General features: G+C 35.2%; 1 long non-coding RNA gene across 1 annotated transcript; it reads left to right on the forward strand.

The window, feature by feature from the left end:
• The first annotated feature begins 5490 nt into the window (after positions 1-5490).
• Positions 5491-9641, forward strand: LOC107309096. The gene is made up of 2 exons (XR_004306413.1): positions 5491-6142; positions 6826-9641. It is a non-coding gene; the product is annotated as an uncharacterized LOC107309096 (long non-coding RNA).
• The last annotated feature ends 231 nt before the right edge of the window (positions 9642-9872 follow it).

The raw sequence follows: 9872 nt of genomic DNA on the forward strand, positions 1-9872 counted from the left end.
AGAGCTTTAGAGGTAGTCCATGAGGCCAAGTTAGTCCATGTGTTTTCCCTTGGAGATTAATTATTTCAGAGGAAATGCGTGACGTATTCTTGATAAAAAGATTGGAAATGATGAGCCTAGAACTCATTCTCCTCAGCAGGGTATAAATCTTGTTAATGAAACATAGTTATAACCTGCAGAATAGATTTGGGTCCCCCAGTGCTTTGCTCCAATTTCTGTGTTTACTAAGTTTGCAACTGGATGAGCAAAGGGGACAGAAGGAAAAAAAAACATTATATTTTTTACATTTCATTGTTTTTTTCAGTGTGAAAATTAAATGACTTTCTGATGAGTCATGAGACTACTTACGTAGTAATAATGTATTCATGTAATTAAAATTATTTTCTTTATCTTAAAGTAAATAATATGAACAAGTATGTCCTGTATATTGTAAAATATTGCCAGAGGCAGTTAGAAAAATGGAAGGAAATCTGATGTAGTTCAAGATGACTGTGATTTAACATGCTTGTAATAAATTTACATAACTATTGAAGAATCAGAATTCTAGCCTATAGAAAAACACTGTATTTTTATCTACTGATTTGATAACAACTCTGAAGAAATTAATCTCTACATATCTGTTTTGTTTTATTTAGTTACATTTTTTGTTTGTTTTTGTTGATATTTTTGTTTTCCCCTGAGATTAGACCTAAATGCAAATATATAAAGTAAAATCAACAAAAGCTAAAAACTTTCTAAAGGATCTAAAACTATGAAATAAAATACCCTACATAACAATCAGTGATATTTCAGAGATGTTAAAAATCTGATAAAAAGCTTTGATTCTTAATCCCTTGTGATTACAAGATTATAATTAGTTTCAGTGTATTTCATTCAGCAAAATAGTCACAGGTAGTCCAGGGAAAAGTTTGCTCCAGATTTCCTAAATTTAGTAGGAAGTAGTAAAAAGTCTAGAATTATTTTACAGTGGAAGCAAATTCACTAGATAAATATAAAAATAAATAGGGTGGTAGGACAAGGATATCTCACACCAAAGATGAAGAATAACTGAGGTATTTAACAGCAGCAATCATGACTATATTTTATTTAAAACAGACGAAATGATATTACAGCAGCCAATGAGCGCTTAGATGTTGCCTTCCGTAGAGTAAGAATTTTACTCGGTATTCCAAATTCAGTCAACAAATATGTACTTACAAATTTTGTGTCAACTAAAATCTATTAGAACTTTTATTTTCTGGAAATAGCTTTTTTACACCATTTTTGAAATAAGCCACAGTGACCACACTTTCTTCCCAAAAAATGTTAGTATAAGAAATTAATATGCAATTTATTTTTCTTTCATGCATAAAGTCTGATACTAAAACAGGACATTTTCATGTCATGTTAGCTATATCCAGGTTATCTGCAACAACAGGAATGACAACAGCATAAACATTGGTCTACAAAATGTGAATTTTTAAATCTTGACTTACTAATTGAAGACCAAAATCTCTTGAAGAAGAGATTTGAGGATTAATTTTTAAGTCAGTTTTTAATCTGCTTATTCAGTTTTCATTACTCTGCAGTGAAAATTTAAAATGAAATCTACAGTACTTAACTTCAATAATTTTCCTGTTTTTAATATAGCAAATGCCAAAGAGCCAAAAGGCTCTATGCAACTCAGGAATATTCTGTGGAAAAGGCACAGTTTACATCACATTACATATATTTAAGTCTATCAAACTTTTAAAAGCACCCTTACAAATGTATTTGCTTAATAGAACACAAACTCACTGGTTTTGTAAAAAAGAAATCTAAGTATACAGCATGACACTGGGTCAAAAATATTTATTTGGCAGACAACTCTTCTATTCGTCCCATATCACAAAGAAAAGAAAAAAACCATCTCATATCTAATTATTATTATTTAAAACTTGATCTGCATAGTTGCATTGGTAAAAACTGAATTCTATCCAGCTGAATCAGTCAAATACTTTACCTATCACACATAGAAGTGCAAGGGTGAAGGGAATTTTTGCCATGCAGTCATGAAGTGTCTTGGGTTGGAAGGGACCTTAAAGATCATCACATTCCAACACCCCTGTAGAGGACAGTGTAACCATGCCGTCTATCAGGCTGCCTGGACAACCCCAGCTCCCTTGGCCTGTGTTTGTATGAGAGCTGCCCTAGCCCCCTGAACATGTTTGTGGACCTCTTCTGGACCTGCTCCAATAGTTTCATTTCATTTCTGGGTGCTGTGAGGGTTCAAGACAACAGTCATAATAGAGGCTGAAAAACTAGTTTGACTGGGTGTGGAAAAGGACACTGAAAACAATGTCTGTCTCCAGGAGACAAGAGCAAAAATCAAGTAGGGAGCATAATCTCCTGATTAAGCCTGATGATGACCCTGAATGGAGAAGAGGGTTAATGGAAGCAAGGTGTGGCTCTAATTGGATGAGCACTTGTATGGGCAGTTGGTGTCTAGACGTGAAGGAGACTTGCTAAGTGCTCTGCTGACATGCTGGGGGGAGAGTGGGGCCTGAAAGTTGTAAGAGGGGACTTGGAAGTGTATGTTAAGGGATGTTAGAACATGCAATAAAGGATTTGGATCGTTCACCTATCTGAGTTTGGTCCTTCAGATGCTGCATGGAGCCCCAGACCTGGACACAGTACTCCAGGTAGGGCCTCACAAGGGCAGAGTAGAAAAACAGTCTTGCACCCTGCTGGTTAACCCCAATTTAATGCAGCCCAGGATGCAGTTAGTCTTCTTGGCTGCAAGTCCAAACTGCTGGCTTGTGCCATGCTTTTCATCCACCAGAACCCCCAATATGTTTTCTGTAAGGCTGCTCTCAATGAGTTCTCCCATTCTGTATAAATTCCATATTGGGAACTACTCTACCCAAGTACATCCATCACCTTGCACTTGGCCTTGTTGAACCAAATTCAGTTCATGTGGGCCCACTTCTCAAGTTTTTCTGGGTCCCTTAGGATGCCTTCCCTTCTTGCTGTTGTATTAACTACACCTCTCAGCTTAGTGTCATCTGCAAACTTGCTGAGAGTGCACTCAATCCAGCTGTTCAAGTCATTTTTGAAGATAGTGAAGAACACCAGTCCCAAGACAGACTCCAGCAGAAAACCAGTTATAACTTGCCTCCACCTAAAGATAAACAGTCTTTAGTTGTTTCTTGACTTGATTCATGGCTTCTAGCCCCATGAAAGCCAGTAGGAGCTTTACTGTCATAAAAGTCATCGGATTTCTACGCTAAAGATTAATTGATTCAAAGGATATTATATAAAATATTTTTATTTTTATGATTGCACAGAATTAGATTGACTGTGGTTACAATTATAGATAGCACAATAAAATCTTTTATGTAAAATCCACCAAAATTATCACACCATCCATAATATTTACTATATTGTCTTTTGTTGGGTTTTTTTGTTTTTTTTTTTAAAAGGCTGTTCCTACTCTGTTCCTGAAAAAGAATGCAAAGAGTCTGATTGTGAGAACACTGTGAAAAAAAATGTGAACTCAATGTATTTGGCTTCCTCTGCAACAATCAGCCAATCAGCTTCTTTGCATGGGCTGATAGCTAGGTCTATTACAGCGCTCAGATTGATACCACAAATACTTTCCACTGCTTCGTTAACTCAGGCCAGCAGCAGACTCAGAATGCCTTAGTGAAGTTTGGAAGGAAGAAGAGTGAATGCAAATTTGGAAATGACGGATTAGTAAGTACTCCAGCACAGATCCATCTACAGGGGCAGCCAAGGATCTTGTTCCAATCTTTTGTCTGCTGAAAGGTTCAAGACTATGGTTTGCTGTACTTTCATTCTACCCGATACTGTTCTGCTACAAATTCAGTTTTTATTGCTCTAAGAAACAAATGAGCTACCACTGTGCACCTGTAAAGTTCAAGATATACATTTATACTGTGGGAATAGTGATCAGGGAACTAGCTGCACGCTGTTCAGGCCCCCAGCCTCCAGCAAGCCTGACTAGATGCCCTTGTATAGTTACATCAGAAGTTTTGTTGCTGAAATATATATATTTATTTTTGTGATTGTTTCTGTAGGAAACATAGTAAGAATTACTATTACTGAGTGAATAGCTGAAAAATATTTCGAATATATTAGATTCTCATAGCCAGCAGACTCTCTGCAAATTTGATCTTAAACTTTAATGGATCAACAGAATCTGGAATGAACTTTTCTCTGTATATAATTTTTAAAAAGTGTCATTGGTTTCTCAAATTGTTTCTCCCTTCTCTCAATGGCTCTGTTGCAGCTGCTTCTGATTAGGGAGTTGGCCTTTTCAAGATATATTGCTCTGTTCACAGATCTCTTTCTGAAAGCAAAGAACTTTCTTTTCTTAACCTTAGATTGTCCTTGCTTTTATGATGTACAGTGTTAAATTGAAAGTAGATAAGATGTATGAGCAAGGGTGACTTTTTTTTTTTTTTGAGAGGAAGCATTTTTCAGAAACTACTAAAAGCCAGAATTCACTGAAGTCACAAAAAGTCCTTTCCATGTAGTTCTTTCCTTACACATTTTATCTTTGAACTGAAAAGAATACCAATATTACTCTAATTCCAAAGTTTTGCAGTTCATTGACATGAAGAAATATCATTCAAATTACACACAAGAAGCAAGCAATTATCTTGCTTGGTAAAACAGGATCTACATCTATTTTCTTGAGTCTGTTTGCATAATTGCATTTAACCACTTCATTGCTACTGCCCACTTTAAACACTGTATTTCAAATGAACATAACAGCATATTGTAAGCAAACAGGAAAAAAAAACAACAGACATCCTTGTTCACTGCAGTGACACTATTCTGTTTGATTCAATGTCCCGAACAAAGAGCTCTCAGTTCTTGGTAGAGGTTTGAGCAAATGTTCTGCACTGTGGACATGAGAGGCCTTATGTCTCTCTGAAGAAGACATATTGTTTTGTAGAAAATATTTTAATGTTTAGAATCTAATCAATAAGGAGAATCTAAAAACAATCCTGAGTTTCACTGGTAATCAGCCCAAACTGGGCTCTTGGATTACAATCTTTGTCATGTTGCATATTCATTGAACCCAGACAAATGATAGGAGGAAACCTGATCTAAAGACAAGGATTATGGTGTTATGTCTGTGTTTTAAGAAACATCACCTAGGACTTCTATGCCATGGTAATGTACAACTTTATTTCTAAATTTGTTAAAGTTTTCTTAGTCCATTACACAACCTAGGTAGATTTCTTGTCTGGCAACCCTGTTAATAAATTTAATGAAATCCATGCTAAAATCATTCAGGTCATTAACTCTGGCTACCAGTACTGGAATGTAGTGGTAAAGCCCTTAATGGCTGGGACCAATTTTATTATTTCCAGCCTTTGTTTATTTGTACTGGTTTATGCACTTTTGCTGTTTCACAAATATTAGTTTTTGATTAAAACATAATATTCATACATGAAAATGATGCTTCCCTTTTCAATGTAGCCATGGTGTGTTCTTTTCACTTTATTTATCTATCTATTTATTTATGTATTTATTTATTTTTCTTCCTTATTTTAATCTTCTCTATCCCAGATTCTTTTTGCCTCAGTTTGAAACATGGTTGCTTTGTGCACTGATTACTTTGTTAAATCATTTCTATGCTGGTTGCAGTTTGAATTAAGTGTTTTTTGAAGACTGCTGATCTGTTTTTGCCATGATTGTCTTTTATTGTTATCTTAACATGTCATCGTCCCTTTGGGAAATGGCTTACTTGCTGGCTTACATCTTGAATGCATCCCAGGCATACGTGTATGTATCATTTCTACATGGTTTTGCTTCATTCTTCTGACTAGTTACAAAAAAGACCACTTTTTACATAATACTATTTCCTGCTCTGCTTCTACCTGGAGCTCTTATTCTAGATGTTATAATCTCTCTCCCTGTGTTACTGTGTTCTGAATGTTGAGCCCTATCCCTAAACAGTTCTAGTTTGAATATGCCAGACAATGCTGTTCCTGTCAGTTTCTAATTCCATCAGGTAAACAAAACAAAGAAGCAAATATTCACATGAAAATCTTCCACAAGCTCAACCTAGATGAGAAGGTGAATGAATATTGATTTTCTAGGCAAAACAGAAATGAAAGTGAGACAACTTCCAAAATGTCCCAAAGAGGTAATTTGTCTTTAAACTGTATAAATATTCTGTATGCTATTTTGAGAACTCAGCATCCAAGCACTTTGTGCTTTTTATTATTATTATTTTAGGAAATCTGGGGTAGAATTTCTGTTTGCTGTTTTCTTCATATTGTCTAGCAAATGGCTTGTTTTAGGTATATTTTCTAAAATGAGATGTATCCTACCCAAGATGCCTTTAACTATCTTGGCTAAATCTACGATCTTTGAAGGACATTTGGACTTAGTCAAGTAAATCATGCTTTCTTTGCCTGATTCTGAAAGACCTATATGCTACCATAAAACTGGGAGGATGGGAGGAAGGAGGGGAAGGACTCTGTCTGAGATATAGCCTCAATGAGCTTTGTTTTAATTCACAATGTGTGTAAAATTTACTATTGACTCATTTAGCTTTGTTTTTTTTTTCTTAAGCAAGGTATGGTCTTACTCTAAAAGGAAAGGAAAAAGATAAAAATTGAGTCTAGGAAAATATAATTGTCTATTTCCAGGTCTTATTTGTCTGTCAATACATATGTAGTTTTTGTTGTTGTCATTTTGGGTTTGGTTTTGTTTATTTTGTTATCTTTTTGTGTGAGATCTCAGGAATAATATTTGAAAAAATAAACCTGTTTTACGCTGAACTTAATTTTATTTTTAAATGATCTGTTCTTTGCCTCATTTTAGTGTCCCAGGAAAAAGTAGAAAAAGCAGGCACATGGATGTACACACACACAAACAGAGGAGTTTTTCTGTGGTTTCCTGCTTGCTGAAAAAGGATGGGAGCCATTTCATAAGGATTTAACAACTGAAATACTTGGGACAATATTTCTTCTCAAAACCATTCAAATTTGTCACTGTCAACATGTAAATGGACTGGGAGAAGAATGAGATTCAGCAGCTTTGTTCTAAATGTACCGTATCTGAGGAGCTGTTTATCTGTGTTCAGAACTGACTGCATTTCATAGCAGTCAGCAAAGGTTTTTATGTGTGGAGTATCTACATCAGTTCAGAATTAGGTTCCTTGCAGCCCCATTATTCAGAGTTTGATGGCTTCTAAGATTTCTTTGTATGGTAGGAAAAGGTAGAATGTTTTAAAATAATAGCTGTTTATTATCATTTGCAACAAAATGTTTTTGTTGAATTGAGAGTTTTAATCAAAAATCTTGAAGGACTCTTTTCAAAATCTACATATTAAAAATTCATGTTGATATCTTAAAGAATTTTCCTAAAAAATAAACTTGGATAGTATTTTGGGGAATCAAAATGAGAGTTTTGATTTTAATTAAGATTTGTTCTGAATTTTGAACTGTGTTGCAGAGCACCCTTTAAAGAGTATGGTCGGTTACATACTTTTTGGAATATGTCACTGCTCCTTCTGACAGTGGCATGATTCCTACTTTTTATGTGCTTTCTAAGCCTCCTTTGCCTTACAACCTTCCTGATGCAGGTCTTTATGTTGCAGGTACAATTTCAATGTTTGTTTCTGATTCATTCTTAAAAGCACCTTAAACCAACTAAATGATCCTAAATGAGCCATCCAGCGGAAGTAGTCAAATTAGCTCAATTTTACTGTACCTATATTGCTTCTTCTGCAGTGCTGACTACAGTGCATGACTCTTAACATTTGTCTACAGAAACCTCCAGGCTCTTAACCAAGTCTGGGAATAGGAGTATCATCTCACCTAACACAGACCTTCAGCAACCAGCTTTCAGGATTAAACCCATATGTAATCCATCAGTGATACCAGAATGTGCTGTGGCCTCTAAGCCATTTTCTGTCTTAATAGTTGAGGTAGGAGATTCTCTGTTTTACACGTAGAAAGATGAGATGTCTGCTGGTGAGTTTTGAGATTTCAAATTGACTGAAAAATCCAGGAAATAACTGTTTATTTTGTCCTGAGACCACTGAAGCCCTCTTCATGCTTAGGACCTCCTAAAAGAAAAAAAAAAAAAAAAAAAAAATATTGTGAAGGACTCAACAATGTCCTTCTCAGAGTAATATTCCAAATTGCTTTTCGGGAGTCTTGAAATATGTTAGTCAATATATCTGTGGTAATCAAGTTCCAAAACTGAATATCTACTTGAGGCATACAGCCAAGAGTTTTAAAACACTAATCACACACTACCAGCTGCAGGCAATTGTGCAGGTTTCCACATCTCTCTGAAAATGTTAACTACAGTGTGGTGAATGTGTGTCTGTTTTCTGTTTGTAGAGATATACGAAAATAGTTTAAGAAAATGGTTTTTTTCCATATGAATTTTTTGTGTTGTTGGTCAATTAAGTTTTTCATGAAATTACATTTTCTGTTCAGAAAGAAAGAACACAACAGATAGAATGCTTTGAATAAGTTATTATTTTATGTTTATTAAAGGGTGCAATATTTGTATTTTACTGATAAACCCAAATGCCTATCAAACATTGGACTGGTGTAAGATTGTACAGCTGAGTGTGGTCTATTCAATTTTTTGTTTGTTTGTTTTGTTGTTGTTGTTTTTCTTTGTTTTTCACTAGTGGGAAGAGGAAAAGAAGGGCGAGGAGACAGGAAACAGAGGAAAAAGCAGAAGATTGATCAGTGGTAAATAAAATAAAATAGCTATTACAGAAATCTCCACTTCTGAGTCAAGAGAATGAGGTAGCAATCATACTTGTCAGAGTCACAGTTAAAAGAGATCTTTTCAGTAAAGCATCTTTACATGAGAATACTCTACAACAGCAAGTTTGCCCAGAAGTGCTCTAATTAACTATACCAAATGGTCTGCTATTCTGTCAAGTTAATGCCTTCTATCTGGCTGTTTATTGGCCATCATGCATCATTGTTTGGCGAATGACAGCAGTCAGGTTATTAAAGGTGTAGATATTAAATTAACAACAGTGGTAAACATTGTAGCCGTACTTTACATCTCAGCAGAGCCAATGAAGTGGATGACACTGAATCCATGTTGATATGCTGCAATGACAGATGGGCATCATTTAACACAATACATCAGTGGGCAACCCACGTACCACAGCTGTCCTGCACTAAATGAATTAGATCAGGGTAATTAATCTAAGGCAGAAAGTATTACTAACGTAGCTCCTAAGCGGAACTGGAAATGAGTAAAATATTATATAGAGAAGGAACAACAACAACAACAACAACAACAAAGTAAAAAAAAAGGGCTTAGTGCTTAGTGCTTAAGAGTCTAGAAAATGACTGTCAAGTATTTTAATATCACGCACAAAAGACAATGCCTACCTCCTTGTATGATGGAATGTATGAAGAATACTCCATTGTTACCCAATATTTTATCATAATCTCTTGTCATCATGTATAACAAGGGAGGCAATAACCACAAGGGTAAGGGATCGTGACTAAGATGTTACATTTGACACAATATTCTAATTTTAAAAATAATCACTTTTATTAGTTATATGAATTCTTGATGGAATTATTCTTTCTTTTTATGAATCCTCTGCTGAATTTCATTGAGATAATAAACTTCTGTGGCATTTATCTGAATTATTTTTTTTCTCTGTATCTGGTCAGGTAGATAGTTGCAGATTAAATGCATGTTATTCCTTTTCCTTCTCACATACTTTGTAGTGATTCTATATAATTCTCAAATGTTGTAGTAGGTGTATCCTGAACACTCCTGTGATGTGACAGGACCTCCCCTGCTCTGTGATTGGATGATATTATGCATAGCTTAAGGAGGTGTAGACAAAGCGGAGCCTATATATAAACAAACAC

The sequence above is a fragment of the Coturnix japonica genome, chromosome 2 (assembly GCF_001577835.2).
Source record: "Coturnix japonica isolate 7356 chromosome 2, Coturnix japonica 2.1, whole genome shotgun sequence".
NCBI classification, from domain to species: domain Eukaryota; kingdom Metazoa; phylum Chordata; class Aves; order Galliformes; family Phasianidae; genus Coturnix; species Coturnix japonica.